This window comes from Cygnus olor, chromosome 1 (genome assembly GCF_009769625.2).
Source record: "Cygnus olor isolate bCygOlo1 chromosome 1, bCygOlo1.pri.v2, whole genome shotgun sequence".
In the NCBI taxonomy this organism is placed as follows: domain Eukaryota; kingdom Metazoa; phylum Chordata; class Aves; order Anseriformes; family Anatidae; genus Cygnus; species Cygnus olor.
Window position 1 is genome coordinate 46,261,913 of NC_049169.1, and position 18,151 is coordinate 46,280,063.

General features: G+C 41.3%; 1 protein-coding gene across 2 annotated transcripts in view; it reads left to right on the forward strand.

Moving 5' to 3' along the window:
- Window positions 1-422: 422 nt before the first annotated feature.
- The window catches only part of LOC121069879 (ankyrin repeat and sterile alpha motif domain-containing protein 1B-like), an 89,346-nt gene continuing 71,617 nt past the window's right edge, over window positions 423-18,151 (forward strand). For both annotated transcript variants that reach the window (XM_040556413.1, XM_040556416.1), the window contains exon 1: window positions 423-473. The gene's annotated coding sequence lies outside the window, so the exon portion shown is untranslated. The remainder of the gene's footprint in view (window positions 474-18,151) is intronic.

Sequence of the window (18,151 nt, forward strand, 5' to 3'; positions counted from 1 at the left end):
TCCGTCCTCTGACATTTCCCGAAGTTAAATTGGAGGGGCGTTCTCTTCTGCGCTCCGTGCCCTTTATTAGGCAGCGCGGCGGCTGCTTAATGGGATGCACTTACTCAAGTAAACAGTCCTGTGGGATGCTTATTTGTTCCTATTACCGCACGAATCCCAGCCCTGCTAAGATTTATTTAGATGCTGGTGTTAAAAAAAAAAAAAAAAAAAAAAAAGACCAAAAAAAAGCGTTTTGCCGGGGGAGCAGCGGGAGGTGCCCGCGGGCCGGCGGCGGGGACGGAGCTCCGCGGCGGCTCCCCCGGTCCCCGGGGGGATGAAGGCGGGGGGCGAGCTCCGGGTCCGCCCGCGCGGGTGGGCGCGGAGCATCCGCCGGCTCCGCATATCCATAGTAACGGCGGGGGCCGGGGGGAGGCGCCGCAGCAGCTCCCCGCCCGCCGCAGCCCTGCGCGGCGCCGGGACCGCACCGAGCCGCGGTGAGCGCGCGCGCGCCCCCGCCCCCGCGCCCGCGCAAGGTTGGGAGCGGGGGGGAGCGGCGGGGGCGCGCGCGGCGGCGGCGGCTGCTGCTGGACGGGGAGGGCGGCGGGGGCTCCGGTGTGCGCGGCTCCGCGGCGCTCTCCCTGCCTGACTCACCGCGGGGCGCGGGGAGGATGCTGAGCGCCGAGGGGTAGCGGCTGCGAGCACACGCCGGGGCCCCCCCTCGCCCCCCTCTCCCCTCCCTCCATCCCTCCCCGCCCCCGCCGGGCTCGGCAGCTGAGCCCCGCCGCCGCCGCCGCCGTTCCTAGGTGAGACCGGGGGGCAGGGGAGGGCCGGGCGAGCCCCGGGCGCGCACAACGGGGGGGGGCGGCCACGGGGCCACCGGGCGCCGCCCCCGCCCCGCCGTGCGGCCCGGAGGGACGGGGACGGGGACGCGGCGCCTATCCCCCCTCTCCCCGGGGGGCGGCGGAGCGCCGGCAGCGGACCCCCGGGTGTGGGGGCGGGAGGCTGCGGCTGCCGGTTTCGCAGGATTATGTCAGCCCCGGCCTCGCCGGTGCCCCCTCCGCCGGCGCCGGGGCGGGCGGCGGCGGTGGCGGCTCCCGGCCGGCGGCGCTGCGGGGCTCCGCGCTCCCGGGGCGGGCGGCGGGGCCGGCGGAGTTTCGGCCTCCCGCTGGTGCTCGGGGCCGGGGACGGAGGCAGCCCCGGTGGGCTCCCTCCTCCCGAGCCGCGCTCAGCGCCGGTGGGCGGCGGGGGGGGGGCCGGAGGGCGGCGAGGGGGGTCCGGGGAGTGGGGTGAAGGGGGCAGGGGGGCGCGTCGGGACCGCCCGGTGCTCCGGGGCTCTGCAACTCGCCCGCGCCCCGCCGTCCGAAACTTGTCCCGGGCGAGGTGTGGGCTTCACAGCACCGCGGCCGGTCCTGCGGGCTGGCTGAGGGGCCGGAGCGGAGCGGAGTGCTGCGGTCGGCCAACATAAAATACAAATAAAAGGAGAATAAGTGGGGGATGCAAAGCAGAAGTGTGCGGGGTCGTGGTTCGCGCGGCGGTGTCTCGGGAGGCTCGCGTTGGAGCAGCGCATCTTTGCGGACAGTTGTTGGACCGTATGGCGAGAAGGCGCCGCCGGTATTAGGAGAGGCAGAAGCGGTACCTGACAGTTTCGTTTGGCACGCAATTTACCGCACACGTGCAGGAAGGCTTTTCGACAGGCTTTTTAACATGTGGGCTAAGGCGTGTTGCCATGTGCCTTGCAAAATGCCTCCCGCTCTCGCTGGGATCAGTGGCGGTGTGTGCCCACATGCACGAAATCAAGGTGTGCTCTAGGCCGTCCTCGGCAGCACCGGCGGTAATGAGGAAAACTCCGGTGTCCGTCTGCAGCGGGATCACTGGCGTGGTGTATCGCAGCGATTCCTTAGAGAGCATCTTAACTTCTTCCCCTAGTGAGCCACAGAGTAGTGGTGAAGCAGACCCCGACGTGAAGGATAGTAACTTGTTCAAATAGGCATTAAGAATCAAGCTGTCATCTTCTGTACATGCCAAAATGTAAAATATAATAACCTGCTTAAAAAAAAAAAAAAGAAAGAAAAAGTCAATGGAATAAGATCCAATTGCATGATAATAGGGGCTTTATCATAAATAAGTACGAATACAGGTTATAAGTATTCATGTAAAGTTGATACTTGTTTGCCAGGTAGGAAATCTTGATCCTGCAGCTTGGTAATTACTGTGATGGGCTAAAACTCCGTTCCGATAGCATCCTAAAAATCTCCATAATACAATGAAAACCATGGAGAGTAAGGGATTTTAACTGATGAATTTTGGTCTAGCAACACTTGTTCGCTAAGAGCTCTGTTCTTTTATTAATATGTGTATATAAGTAATAGCAGCTGTGCTCATGTGGTCACTCAGAGACCCTTCTGACCTTGCACACCTGAGAAGTTCTATTTCAAGGATTTGTGCAAGTGGTTGACAGGTTAAAATTGCAAGAATTCGCTGATATATTCAAAGTAAACTCTGCTTTTTGTAGTAAAGGTGAACTTCTTTATTTTATTCTTCAGAGAAAGATGTGAGAGGTGGGTAGGGAGAAATGTATCTAGTAAGAAGGCAAATTAAAATACACTATGCTTATTCATTCTATTTAGAAGGCTTTTAAACGCAGTACCCTGAAATAAATTTACAAAGCTAAGGGCTCGATGCTTTTTCTTTTAGAACATTTTTCTGCAGAGGGGAAAACAACATATCTATGTGGAATTGGGCACATGGAGTTAAAAAAGGAGGGTAGAAGATGGGAAAATTAGGAACAGAGCTGTCAATGAAGATACTGTCTGTGAAGGCTGCAGCGAACTTAGCAGAAACTAAGGCAGATTGACTCTCGGTAAGAGTTTCACTACTGAGGAACTTGAAGGAGCCGTGACCCAGGTCAGACGTTATTTGCCTTGCGTTTTGAGAATAAGTTATATTTTAAAGTAGAAGTGGTCAGAATTCCATGTTGGCAATGCTTATTCTAATTTATTTCCAATAACTGGGAGGATACAGATTTACAGATTTTGCTTTCTTGTTGAATGAACGTCTGGTGTTTTGGTAAGGATCTTTGTATTTATTCATTAAGTGTTAGTGATGAGCATAATGAACAATAGGAGACTTTCTCCTTGCATTGAGTAGACTGAGAAACTGCCAAGCGTTGGATTTAAGATTTCTTGGCCCTTGGTCCTGAGTTTTTACTCTACATGCAGACTGGAAGTTAAAACAGAAATGAGTGAATGTCATAATTCTTGGTCCAGTCTGTATTTGTTTGTCAGATGCTAAGCAAGACAATGTTACGTTCATAGGACTGGACCTTTTTCCTGGCGATCCTATTATCACAATGCTTTGCTTGCTGAATGTTGAAAATTTATATTAGTCTTCCAAATCAGCAATGGTCTTGATGAACTGGCCAATTTTTACGCAGAGAGGTATGATTTGCAATTGTTTGCACATTTGGGAAAATGTTGGTTTACGCTAGTTCACATTTTCAATGTTATTTTCACAGTTATATGAGCTACAAGCTTATTTTTAAGAAATCACAGTCAAATTCTAGAGAATAACACCTTCAGAAAATTGTACCAGCCTGGCACTCTTTACAATCCAATGTATGTTTTTTTTCCTTTTGTGCAGGCAATAGCAGAGGGCTGCTTGTGTTTGATCTTTTAGTCTATGTGCCAACTATGCCAGCTTGTCTCCAAGACAGTAGTCTTGGTTCCTAGTATGAAAGGGTCATGATCTAGATAAACCTGGCTTTGACAAGGTAATCAAGCTAGGAAAAACATTTCTGTCATAGTTTGACTGCAGTCTCTATCCGTAGACTTTCAGTATATTTTTTTCCTTCGAGGAGAGAAGCTAGGAAATGTGATAATATCTGTAGCGTTTGAGCATGTTAACAAGTATCGTGAACACTGAGATTCAAAAATCTTCATGTATTCAAAATCTTCACATACCTTATTCTCAACAGTTTATTTGTATAAACTATGCATCTGCTCCTTTATTTGAACCTTGACCTCTCGGAGGTCATTTTGGTTTATGGATTACATGCAGAGATTATGCAGAGTTGCTGGGGGAATTTCAGTGGTCATGTTGCTTTTGCATAGGGCCAGATATTTCTCTGGGAGAAGATGAGGAGATACCTGTTTTTTTTCCTGCCATTCTGTTTACATACTCTGGAGCAATGCATTTTTTCTGAAGGTCCTTCAACTAGGAAATGTTTTTTCCTCTCCAAAGATTTTTTTTTTTTCAAAAAAAAAAAAAATACAATAATTTGTGTTTGATTCATTCTCATCAGCTTGAGCATAGTGTAAAAGAAAGGAAACAATCTCATTGACATTCATCACCCCCCACGAGCTTCTCTAAAGTGAAGTGTCTTGCAATATTGCAGTGGGTATGTGTGCCCAAATTCATGTTAGCTGCAGATAACAATTATTGTGCCTAGCGTAAGGGAATGATGATGCTAGTGTTAACCAATAATTAGCCAAAAGTAAAGTGCTTGAGAGCTAGCCTCTCTTCCTTGGAAAAAGAACAGTGATTCTGAGATGAGAAGTTCTCTCAGACCTCATGGACCAGGGAGTGGAAGCTGTTCTTATTGTCAGAATTGGAAGTATTCTAAGCACAAAGGGAAAAACCAGGACCACCTCTGGTGTTCCTCCATTCCTTAGTTACCACCGTCAGCCTCCTAGTAGTGGGTTATTTCTAACTCAGTTGACTGAGGAGCATCTTGAAGAGCTCTGCAATGTCATTCTTAAAGTCAACCAATGTCTTCATAGTCCTTGTCTGCCCCATTCCTGTGGGTTTTCACAATGGACTGTCTTTGTGATACCTCTAGAGAAATTGCTGGAACATTCAGGCTGCTGTGTTACAGTGAAATGATACCTGGGCCTTTGTCTCCTTTTCAGTAGGACTCAGATGCCAATATATGAGAACTGAGATCAAGTTAAAGTCAAATGGCTGAAACACAGCTTGATTCAGGAAAGAGGTAATGAGCAAGGACAGTAGCTCTGAAGATCTTCTAAAGTCTCTGGCTTGTCTGTTGCTTGATGGCTCTTGTTCAATATTATAAATTGGTGTTGAACGCTGGGGCATTTTCACTTCATAGATGGTTCAGATTTGGAGTTTTTTCCCCATGTAGACATTTGACTCATTTTCAAGGCTTGTGTGTTCCCTTGCTAAACTACCAAAACATGCGGTTTTCCTTTGGGAAAACCAATTTCAGCTAGTTGAGAACTAAGTACTTACAACCATCCTGGTTCTTCTAAATGTACTACACATGCTATGTGATTACGACCAATGCCAGAAATATGCATCTGGTGGGCAAAGAAGGCCTTACAAAGCTTGAGGGGGAAATTTTCTCCTAGACCTTTACCTTTGGAGTTTGCTCTTATTAGAAACATATGAAAACATGAACTGGGACATGTTAAGATATGATGTACCTCTTTGCTTATGTTCTTACAGCTTTTTGGTGTAGGAAATCCAAGATGATATGTATGAGGTTTGTTACATGTAATTGGTTTGTTCTTCTTTCTGTCCCTAGTTCCTGCAGTCAGCAAAGATCCAAATAGGTTTTATTGTTGTTTAGAACACTTTAAGTTTTGCTAATGTAAAAAGGGTAAATTTAATGGTAGCTGCAGTAATAACAAATGAAGTCAGCAGGGAGTTTTACCTTTTTGACAGCAGATTTTAGCCCATTGTTTAATTTCTGAAGTACTTTTTCCGGAAAGTGCTTCTCTGCAGCAGGGAATAAGCATTTAGTTGTTTAGTACATTTAAATGTAGTAAAATTTGAAGGTGATAAATACTTTTTCTGCTTGTCTGACTGTGGATGATCATGGAACGTCTTCATTTAGTTGACTGGTCTTCTTGACTGCACTGTGGAGTCAGACCTTCAATGCTGGTAGGTGTTTGCATGTATGCCTTACCCACATATGAGGTTCCTTATACATTGAAGGCAATGTGTAATTGCCAAAAATCTTTGGCAAAGATTTCAGTGAGAATATATGGCTTTTGTACAAGGCTATACTGAAACTCATTTATTTCTTTATCATGTATCTGTGCAGTGAAGAACACCATATTACACTTAATACCTTTTTATTTTTGAGTATCGTGAATGACTCTAAAACCACTGGTAAATTGGTAAGCCACAAAAATGGTTGGATGTAATTATTCCTGATATAGGAAAATGCAAAGTCAATTCCAGTGTTCATCAAGATTTATTATATAACACTAAAATGTATGTGGATATAAGGAATAACTATAAATATACACATCTTACGGCTATAATGTATGTTCATCTGACTGTTTTTAGGCTTTGTCTTGCCCAAATGAAATTGGTATGAAAGCTCTCACTTTAAATAGATTCATAAAAAGTGCTTGTAGAAATAATATAGCAATTTCATACTGTTATATAAAGTTTTAGATAATGTCACTTATTGCATAAATAAATATATTGGGTATTTGTCAGTTTGCAAATTGTTGATGTACTTAAAATTCAAGGTAACTGAAGACTGTCCAAGTATCTACTTGAAGATCCCATAATCAGAGAGCTGTTATACTATTGTCATGCTTTGTAATGCTTTTATTTGTCAGGTATGATATATATATGATATAACTCTAAAATCTGGAAAAAGTGTTACTTTGTTAATCATGCAGTCACCTGGCAAACTCATTATTAGTGAGTACCCAATTGGTTTGTGAAACACCTGCATTATTATTATATGATAAAAATACATAGAACTAAAACATTCTGTACTAATATTTATAAACCACCACTGAGGTAAGTGGGTATTGGAGCGAATTGTCACACAGAAAAATACTGTATCAAAACCTAGGGGATGTATTGCATGACTCATTTGTATTTTTACTGAAGCCGTTACAAAACTGAATGCAAGTTATTATTTTTATTTAAAAACTGAACATGGTGTCGTTCCTGCTCTTAGCACTAGCAAGAAACAAGATATCAAGGTTTTTCATAGACCTTTGCAAGTACGTCTCAGTCCTAATCTGTGTTATGCTCAGCTCAGGTATCTTGGAAGCAAAGATTGGCTCTACAGAAGACACATTATAAAGAGACTTCTGAACCTTATCTTTTTTTTTTTTTTTTAAACCTCACAGTTAAAATACTAAGTGTAACAGGTACTCACAGGTTTGAAAATATGTGGTGCTCACATTTTTCTAGGGGTTTACCCAATGTTTATTAATTTAATTAATTGACTGTCCATATGAGTTTTACATTCCCACGCAAAATGGCAATAAATCTTTGATATTGTCTAAATACCGCAGCATTGCACTTTAAGCATGAAAGCATAGAAAGAGTACTAAATATGACAACTATAATTTTCCACCTGGATTCTGCTGATAATATTTTTGGGTTGTTTTTTTTGAGTACTTCTAAACTGTTGTCTGCAGCCAACCATCTCAGCACCAAACAGCTCCACACTTGTCCATCAAATACTTTGCACATGCATTAGTCGCAGTCACAACACAGTACTTGTGTGGTGGTGTCCGCATCATGTTCATTTCGTAAGCATTACTTACCACCACCACCCTCCAGCTGCCACAGGATGCCATTTTGGGTTGACCTGAATTAAATACACCCATTCCAGCTCTAGCGTTTGCTGTGCCCATTCCTGCTCCCTCTCTAAGGCTTGCTGTAGCCATTTTTATTCTTTACAGAGCTGTCCGGGACTAAGTGGTAGTTGTGCAGTGATGATATGTACAAGGGTACATAGGGCAGGAGAGGAAAGCATCATCTACCCCAAAGAGTTGCACTCAGAGTTTACAAACAAGGTTCTCAGCAGACGTAAAGTGTCATAGCGCTGTTGATTTCATTGAGTATGCAGGCTGAAGACTGTATCCCATGTACTTTGTCAGGAGTAATCCTCCTGAATACTGGGAAGAAGGACAAGCAATAACATTTTTAAAAAGAGTAGGTTTGGTTACCACTGCAGTAAAGCAGTGTTTGGGGAGCTCCTGAAATGCTGCTCTGAAAGTAGTGAGCATCCCCCTATTGCTATCTCTAGTATGGGAGCACTAACACTGATAGAAGCCCTATAGATTCTTTCTAGAGATGCCTCTTTTGGTGTGATTGTATTTAGTTCTTGATTCATTTGCATTGTCCAGTTAATTGGCTAGAGTTTCTGAGAAGATGAAATGTTGAACAGGAAAGCTCAAGACCAGTATTTTTAATCTTTGTTGCCTAAAAATTAGGCTTTAAACTTCATAATTCAATATGTGATTTTCAAAGGGAGAGATGCTTTTAGAGAAAGCATTATTATAGTTGATATTCATCTCTGTAAATGCTGGTTGTAGAAATAGGAAACTGAATTTACGCAATCCTAATTTGGAAAGCTGGGCTGTAGAGTGTTGATTTTCCCTTTTGAACTATCTTTCATTAAATATGCCTTGTTCTACTATATCTACAAGCAAGTGACCTTCCTAGGTTGAAAATTTTGTTGAAATCCTTTGGTCTTGATATTTAAGGATAGTACTGCAGGACAATGCTTCTGCAATCAGAATATTGGTAACATTCATTAAAAAATAAAGACAATTTAAAGCATAAGGTAAAGAGCAAGTCATAGCCCCCCAAATAATCATTTTTCCCATTTAAATAATACTTGACTGAATTTAGGTGATATTTTCTTTGTTATTGTATATACCAAAGACTGCTCTAGTTGACAGAAAATTGTGAAGCTTCTGTATTTCTAATGAAATAGTTTCCTAATTATTCTCATAAGTAAGGAAAAGCTACCCTTTCTGCTGACTCTTGATGTGGTGCAGCATCATACATGTGTTGTACCCTAGGGCTTGCTAATGCCTTGTTGGAGTCAACCCACAGTAGCTGAGGGTAGTGGCTTGTTTGACCAAGAAGAGATTCCCCAGCCTGCTGCTTTTTGGTGTCTGAGGCTGGTTAATCTGTGCTGGGATTTTGCAAAATAACAGCCCCTTTTTATCTGCAGAGCATAGCACAGAATATTTTTAGAAAATGTCTTTCTTACTGTATGGTATAAGAACTTTGTGTAAGAAAAATTATTTTGCTAAAGGTAGTTAGAACAGAATTACTGTAAAAGAAACAATCTGAATTAAAGTAGTCAATATATACAAAACAGCAGTCATCTTTCCATTTTCCTGCATTGACATGCATCCTATTTTGAGTTATGTAACACAAGTAATGGGATTGTTATTTGACCTTCATAATCTCATTATTGCTCTGGAGGTACAATCCTTACTTTTAGTTATCTATATATGATGCTGATTTTATAGTTTAATGCAAAACTGTTGATTCATGGAAGTAATCCTGTGTTCATGCATTATACAGAAGCTATATCTGCTGTTTCTCCTATTGCTAGGGGGCTGATGCGTCACATTTATAAAAATCTTTTCTTTAGAGTATCTTACTTCAGCCACCACAACCAGTTCTGGTTAAAACCCTGTTATGTTGATCCTAATACTGTGATGACGTAACCAAGAGGGTGAGGGAGCCAGTTAAAAACTAGTAATATTCTTGAAGCATTACTTGCATTTATTAGGAATGTAGTAGTCCTTACAAGTCAGATTCTCTGGGAGAGGTGATAATAGCAAGTAAACATGTCTGCCATTTCCAAAGACTGAGTCCTAAGCTTTTGCCATGGTGCCTTTGCACTTCTCTGTGGGTGAAGGAGAGGTGGAGCTACCTTACTGGAGTGTGCGAAGAGTATCCCTGCAGCTGATGATCTCCAAGGCAGATCTCACCATCCAGCTTCCTGTTGTTCCTCCCATTCCTTCTCTCCCCATCTCAGCATAGGACCCTTCTGAAGAGGATGAGACAATGGTCTGGATCTCCATGCTTGTGGGAGGGAGTGGGTGGTTGAAGCTTAGCTCAGCCCTGAGGCATCTCCACGTCCTACAGACTCGAACTGAGGATTAGGGGATCATAACTATGAAGAAGTGACTTCAGATCGCTTTTTGTCACACATTACTGCAGTGATCAGAGGATCTCGTCCAGCAGTATGAGAACTGGCATAGCCAAGTTCACGCTAAAGGTTTCCATGTTGCTGCGTTCACACATAGAGCAGTCTGAGTTTGGCTCACAAACTTAAATGATATTTGTGAATCTGTGTAATCAAATTTGGAGGTATTTACATAATTACTGAATTATCAGAAGTATTAAGAGAGCTGTCATGCATTATTATGCTATAAAACCTGATATCTTTTGTAGACTATGACACATGGAGTGTTTTTGTTTATGCTTTTGACACATAACAAAAGATTGTGTGATGCATTCAGAAATTACATTGACACCATAGCAATCTCTGTCTCCCTTCTCTACACAGCAGTTCCTCAAAAAGAAAAATGTCAATTGTGGTTTTCTGTAATCTGAAAAGCGATAAAAGTTGAGGTAGTTCATCAAAATAAAATAATAAAATGTTTGTACAGGTTTTTCTACTTCTTGAAGCTCTGAAAAAGTGGACTCCCTTCTAACTTGTCAGTACATTTTCAGGCAGTGAAACTTGGACGCTAGGGACAGAAAGCTCATTAAATTGCAGACATAAGTAGTTGAAAAGAGGCAGTTTTATTGTTGTCTGTTTGAATTCTGGAAAAACTAGTGATGGCAGAAGGGAATAGAAACTTCAGGCCTGCAGGAGAGATTCTAGATATTCCAGTAATTGGACTGTAATCAAGGTTTAAAATGATTACAATATTTATTTGAGTTCTGGTATCTTCTTCCACAGACAAGAATCCAGTAGGCATATGTTAGTTTAGATTTTAGTAAGGCTGCTCTGAAACATCATATTACCTGTTAATACTGCGATGGGGTTGTTTTACTTCTTGGGAAACAAGACTCACAGAGCTCCACTTGTGAGCATTCTGCAAAGATATTGTTTTCTGTTATGCTGAAGGTTTGGGCTGGGGAACTTATCTGGATTGCTTTACAGTCCAAGGACTCTGAATGGAGGTGTAGTCCACCTGCTGTAATGCATCTGGAAGGTATATTTATACCTATGTGTGTTCAAGATGAATATGTAAGATGCATCTACTTAACAGAAAGTATGCGTGTCAGAGCAAAGGGTGAATTAGTTTTGTCAGAAAGCATCCTTCCTGTCTGACATCAATTTGAAATGGAATATTCTTATTCTTTAACTGATTATCCAAAACATTTCTGGAGCTTCTATGTTTTGTACTGCATACACACCTGTAGCACTACAGCACTTAGTTGATGAGAACATTCTGGTAGATGGCATTTTGTAGAAGACTTTAACCCAAATGGCACAAAGTTTGAGTGGCTGAAGACAAGTAACAAACATAGCCCATCACTAGTCCTGCGCTGCCACAAAAGACATTGCAAAGCCCTACCTGTCTTTTTAATGGTAGGGAGTGAGAGAGCAGGGTCTCTGAGATGTCTGTTCAACTAAAGCAAATGCTCCTGTGTAAGGTCACTCCATTTGTTCTTATTCCCAGGTTTCTACAGAAGATTAGAAAAGATTATGCTAGTCTGCTACAAATAGCCACAGTATCAGTCCATGAGTTTTGATTTTCTTGTAGTAGTGATTCAAATACTTCTGCTCGCTGTAGTGAATCATCCATCTGAGGCAAGGATGTTTTCTACCAACCAAACCAAGACTCCATCAGTGATAGGTTTGATTGCTCCTTCAAAGTATAACAAATCCTACTGGAAAGCAAGAATACTTTTACCAGGAATGCTTGGTCCATGATGAAAGTGGAAATGATTTTCTGGATGAAGTAGATAAGAAATTGATTGAGGCTAATTTCAAACACTTTCATCCTAAACTATTGACCTCTTTTTAAGTAGTCTTGAATTTCTGTCAGCTCAGTAAAAGCCCGGGACTTTCATCTGTCTGTTTAGGATAATACTATGTGTGTGATTATTCTACAGTTAAGAAGTTTTTGAGGGATTTATTCCCTGTGTTTGCTCTGCTGCCTGAACCATACCTATCCTAGGAGTTGATTGCAGTATTTATCAAAGCTATGGAGCCCCGTTTGAGCCATCTGTAGGTAGTGGTTGTGCCATCTGTCACTGAAGACTGCGTTCCAGAGAGAGAGAGAATATGCACAGACTTCACCATACAAAGCCTGTAGGGTATGATGTTTGCTTTATCCTTGTAGGATGTATAGGTTGTAGTGTTTTCCTAACTTCTAAAATTTTTATTGAAAGAAGCTTTTGAATGCCACGTTAACCAATAAATCATCCTCACCCATGTGTATGTATTTTGCTCTTTACTGAAACCCACTCATTGCTATATGTTCCATATTCGTTAAAAGGCTGTAAGAATGTTCAAAAATGGGCAAAACCAAGCTGCAGAAGACTTTGAACTAGTATTTAACACTTGGAGATAATGGTAAGGGCCACACAAAATGAGGAGCCTTTGGGTGCAAGCATATTATCATTTTCTGTATATTCTTGGTATGAATTAGCAAGGATTACAGCAGCAGCAGATGTTCAAGACAGCATGATATAGGTAGTGTATAGTTTTGTCTTATGATTAACTAATCCAATATCCTTGTGTTGTAAGAGATAGGTGACTTTAAAAAGTTTCAAGAGGACTTTAACAACATTCTTTCAGGAACACTTTTACTACATAAGCTGCTAGCAGGAGCAGCATTCAAAGCTTTGCATGGTATCACTATTTGTGTTTAATGTAATTTGATGTAATGATCGACAATGATGTAATTTTTCATTACCTGTAATAACGTGTGATTGGCTCCTACCTCTGAAGTGAAATTTAGGAAAACCGTCCTGCATTGTCTTCAGATGTATTTTGCATTGGATTTGTAGGCAGTGTAATGACTTAGACAGTATTGAATGCAAAAACAGTTACCTTCTAATGAAACTGTGGGCCTTCAGGACAGCAATTTTCATGGCTTCATATTCTCCCTACTTCACAAGCTTATTGGCAGTCCTTGTTGTAGTGAAGGGTATGTCTTCATACTGTGTGGTCATGGGGCCATGAATCCTTCTGCATTTTTCAGCTCAGGGTAGAGCGTGGGCCAGACACACACAGAGGGTTCAGAGGCTGCTGCAGAATCTGCATGTTGCCCAGAACAAGTAGCTCATCCACACAAGTAGGACTCCTGAGCTCTCATTTTTCATTTTTGACCAAGGTAGTGTTGGCGATCTGTCAGAAACTGACGTGAAATATAAAGCAATGAAGTGATGAGGTTTGTAGTACGTATGGTTGCGTGCTTTTCTTTTTGTATGAAACACAAGGACAAATTTGTACAAATGACAGAATCCTAAAAAGAGACATTGCATCAGTCAAAGGTAATACTGTGCATTGCTGTGTTAAACAGGAAAGGAACTGATTTAGCATAAGCAAGCAGACTTTAAAGAAAGCCCTGTGATAGCTGTTCCTCTTCTAATACAGATCAGATGTAGCATAAAGTGTATGCCATGACTTATATATGTAATGTCTGTGTACATATATATGCACTAATAAAATATTCCAAGAAATGCATAGCAAGAACATTGTATTGTCAGTGATATGTAATGCATGTTTAATCTAGACCCAGCACCCAGCTTCTGAGGATACTTAGGGAATGCAGAGGATCAAATATTTTATTTAAATATTGAATTTCAGGGCATTTAAGTGGATTATTCTTTGTTCTTTATGAATGTTCTCTCAACGTGAAACCAAGAGGATATATAAATACATATATTTCTTTTTTTTTTTCCCTTTTTTTTTTTTTTGCAGTGTAGCAGCGACTTGCTCAGTTGCTAGGTAACAAGGTATCGCTTTATTTGCAGGAGCAGTAGCAGAGTTGATAGTAGAGGCAATGATTTATACAAAATGTATTAATATATACTGTAGCAGTAATAATGGTTATTGAAATTGCCAATTTTTATGTGCTCTGTGCCATGGAAAAATATAGTCGATACATTAGAATATTTCCTTCTGCTCTGTGTAGAAAAGCTGCTTAATTACTGAGAATGTCCAGTTATTTAGTGAAGCATCAGAATCAGCACTATTTATTTAGTAGTCTTAAAATGAGTTATTTTAACAATTAAAAAAAAAAAAAAAGAGGAAGTAAAGTGTTAATGAAAAAGGGGGATTTATAAGGAGAAGTTATTTCCCTAAATTGTCCATTCATACTTTTTTTTGGCCTTTCACAGACGGGCTTACTTTTCCAGCAACAATACGTTTTCCTCCAGGGATCAAGACCAAACCTGTCAGTCACCAGGGCAGAAGTTGGCTCAGTCCCAGTGGCAGGCTGCCATCTCGCTTCTGCCTCCAAGAAGACCAGCAGGTGGTCTGCAGGCCACTCTACCTCCTCCTTCCTCACACAAGTCTGGAAATTCAGAATGGTCAGAGTTGCCTTCAGGGCAAATGCTAATGCCACCTGCTTCCACTTCTGGCACAGTGACTGGCTAGGTGGTGCTGGATGCTTTGTCATCCGTGGCCAAAGATGTCACTGCAGTTCATTTTTTTCCAGTTTTGCTGGTGTTTGGGAGAGGGAAGCATATACAGTCCAGGTGGATTCCTCATCATCTTGATGCACCTCTTCGGTCAGGTTATTCTTACTCAGTCCAGCCAGGTAATACCTTCACCCTGCTCTTCAAACCTCCTGTCTTTTACATAAGATGCATTAACCAGGTCTTGCTGCAGTTCGTGGATCCTGGAAGACTGTGCTTGAATGCAGGGAGCAGGATTTCTGCAGTTCATTAAAGAGGAACAGTTGTTCTTTCCAGATGATGGGAGCCAGTGACTTAAGAGAAGAAAGTTTTCTTTGGCATTAGCCAAGTTACTGCATACAGAATAACTGAGCATAGTTTTAGTTTTAGATTTGTTCAAATCTATCTTGCCTGAATATTTGCCCCAACTTTCCTCCTCACAAAGACTTGATATTTAATAATACATCACATGTATAGTTCTGCTATTTTTAGAGCAAACATTGACCTTTTCCCCACATTGATCGTTTTTAACCCGTAAGCTCACCTGTTGGGGTATGAACTTGTTTCTCAGACATTCACACAGAGCTCCAAAAGGCTACAGTTCACCTCCTCTAAGGGGTTATTCCTCATGCTGATTTTCTTATCCTGGCGGATTTACTTTTCAAAAGTCTATTATGTGTAGTCCTGATCATTCAGGTTTGGTGGTGCTTTTGTTGTGTTTTTTTGTTTGTTTGTTTTTGTTTTTGTTTTTGTTTTTGTTTTTTTTTCCAAAGCAAGATCCATCTTTATTTAAACAGAATTTAAGTGGTGTTTATCAACGTGTGATGGAGAGAAAGGTTAGCCTAGAAGCCATGGGTGATAGGCAGACAAAAACAGGGCAGTGCATATGGCAAAGTTGATCTCTGTGGTGCCTCAACACCTGTGCTAACAGGGATTTGCAGCTGTGGATAGTGTATTACACTGCTGCTTGAAAACCAGCAGTTATTTCCAGTTTTTATATTATAACCTACATGACATTTTCCCTTAGACCTCTAATGACTTCTAACACAGTCATTCATATAATCAGTTCATAAGTAAATAGCTGCAGGCTTGGGCAGTATCTTAACTAAAGTATTCCTGCTCCCTTGGTTTTCATTTCAGTGGAATAAATGGGCAGATTAAATAAAAGGAGGCAAAAAGACACTTTCACAGTGTTTGGATTCCTGAAAAGTCACAGAAAAGAAAGAAGAGCGACAGCACAAGAGAGTTAAAAGAGAATAAAAGTTAGAAAGCTATATCTATAAATTTAGAAGATTAAAACAAATAAAAGGAAAGCAAAGGACAGATGAGACAAAATGGGTGCAGCAATAAAAAAAAAAGTAATTAGGCTTCAGCATGAGTCAAAAGGACACATGAGGATGGCACTCTTCTGTGAATCATGAAAAGGGGAAGGTATTTGGAACCATTGCAGGATAAAGTTTTCAGAATATACAATGGTATCTGGTTCCTATTGTCTTCAATTTATAGGATTTTTTAAAATTTTTGAAGTTTTAAAGTTTCATGTACTGTGAAGTGAAATTGGTATATCAAGGAAGCTTGTGCATCCAGAGTTGGTCGCTACCTGTTTACCCTCATCTTCACTTCCATAAGTTTCACCTCACATGCCAGAGCAAAGTTGCAGCTGGTGGGTCCTCGGTGTGCAGCTGTCCTGGATGCTTTATCTCAGCAGTGGGAGCATCTAAAGAGTTATTGGATCATTATCATCACATAAAGGCATCCTAACCTGGACTATAGGACTCCTTTAACTCCTAAGATTTAGTAAGCTTTGTGTAATTCATTTCACTGCTACTTAAAATTCCCCGTTAAAATTAAATTAAAATAATGAGCTTCCCTGACAGAGGACATTTGCCTTCCTGATGTTTTTGTTATTTGAACAGTCAGGTTCACTACTTGGTTCTTCCCTGAATGGTAGATTTTCTGTATGGCTATTTTGATAAAAATTATTATTTCTAATTTTGCAATGCTTTAATATGATTATATTGGTACGTTTTAAACTTTGACCAACCTGATGCTTGCTAGTCCTAAGCAGCAGATCTCTCCTTCCAATCTCAGTCAAATGAGTAGTGTGTGGGAATTGGGGTTGTGCATACTCAGGTAAGAGAAATCACTTAGGATCGTTGCTTAATTAATCACTTCTCTGTCATAAGCGTAGAATGACATTCATTCCACATGAATGTCATGTCATTCTGTAGACACGAAGCACAGCCTAGGTTTGTTTCACTGCTTTGTGTTTATCATTACTGAAGTACTGAACTGAGTCTAAATTTGGGGTGCTTTATCTTTTCTGGTTTTAGAAAGCAAAACAGTATTAAGAGTATCATATCCCTTTTATTCTTATTTTTTTAAGGTGAAATTTGATTAAATAGCTGTGGTTATTCTGTATGCAGTTATGTAAGAAAGAAGATTTGAAGTTCTTGCTCTGGGCTATAATGATTATTAAAACCCATGTATTTTGTAATTTTTCATCACTGATTTACTCATCTAAACTTTCATTTGGGGGAATGCTTTTTAACTTAAGGAAGTAATTTTTTGCATTTGTGCTGTCAGCCTTTTGAACTTCTGAACCAGTAGGCCATTTAACTGGAAGAATGGTTGATTTCAAAAGTATTAATTTCTCCAACTCCCATGTGGGGTAGAGAGAACCCTTTTAAAATCCTCCTCACAGTGCTGGGGTTGAGAAAAACTGGAGGTAAGGAGCAGTAAAGCCATGGTGGGATGCTGAAATTACTATAAGGATTAGGGAAGCTGGAGATAATACGGAGGAGGAAGGTACAGAGTTGTGGTCTGGGGCAAGGGAAGGATTGTGTAGATATTCATTGCAAATCCATCCACACTGCACCATTGCTTATGTTCCTGGTGGAACATGTCAGTCACCAGGTGCCTCTTCAAAGTAAGCCACTGTACGATGAGTGGCTCAAGTAAAAGCACTAGCACAGTTGCATATAGCTTCTCGTAGCGTGCTCCTCGCAGCAGTAAGTGCTTTCCAGTAGCGCGATGTGACTGATGAGGGTCACAAGTGCCTGGCACTCGTGGTTTCTCCCTGGGGGAAAAGCCTATGCTGCAGAACAGAGTGTTACAGTTTGTGGAAAAGGGCTCCTCAGTGTATGAATTGCTGTTTAGTAGGTGGGGAAAGCAGTCAGATAAATACAGCTTCCGCCCATAATAGAAAGAGACAGAGTGGAGCAATATGTACAAATGATTACCTTGAAAATTACTTTTGCTCTTTTTTCTCTTTCTAATCAAATATTTTACTGTTTAACAAGGATTAGGGTTTGATAATCCTTGACTGAGCAAAGAGTACATATTCTTATAAAGGTGGTGTTTTTTTTCCCTTGTAGTCAGCAAGTGCAATGTGACTTAGTTAGTTATGATCGTGTTTCTCTTAAAGTATTGGTCCATGAGAAAGAGTGTTATGATTTTCTTAAGTATCATAGTTTATGAGAACAAAGACCTGTATAAGAAAACAGTGCAAAATATCTGTTTTTTAAAGTGGCAGAGAGTGAAAACTGTGAACCAAATCTAATAGTGGCTGGCCAAACTGCACCCAGGGTGGACATTTCTTATGGCTCTTACTTATTTCTTCCACTCTGATTGTAGGGATACAGCATGGAAGGCCAGAGTGATTTTGTGAATGGAATTAGGACTTTGGAGATGTGGTTTCACTCCTGTTAGTATTTCAGGTTTCATCCATAGCCATAATTATCAGTTAATCCACACGTTTCAGGTTTTCCTTTGTTAAGAA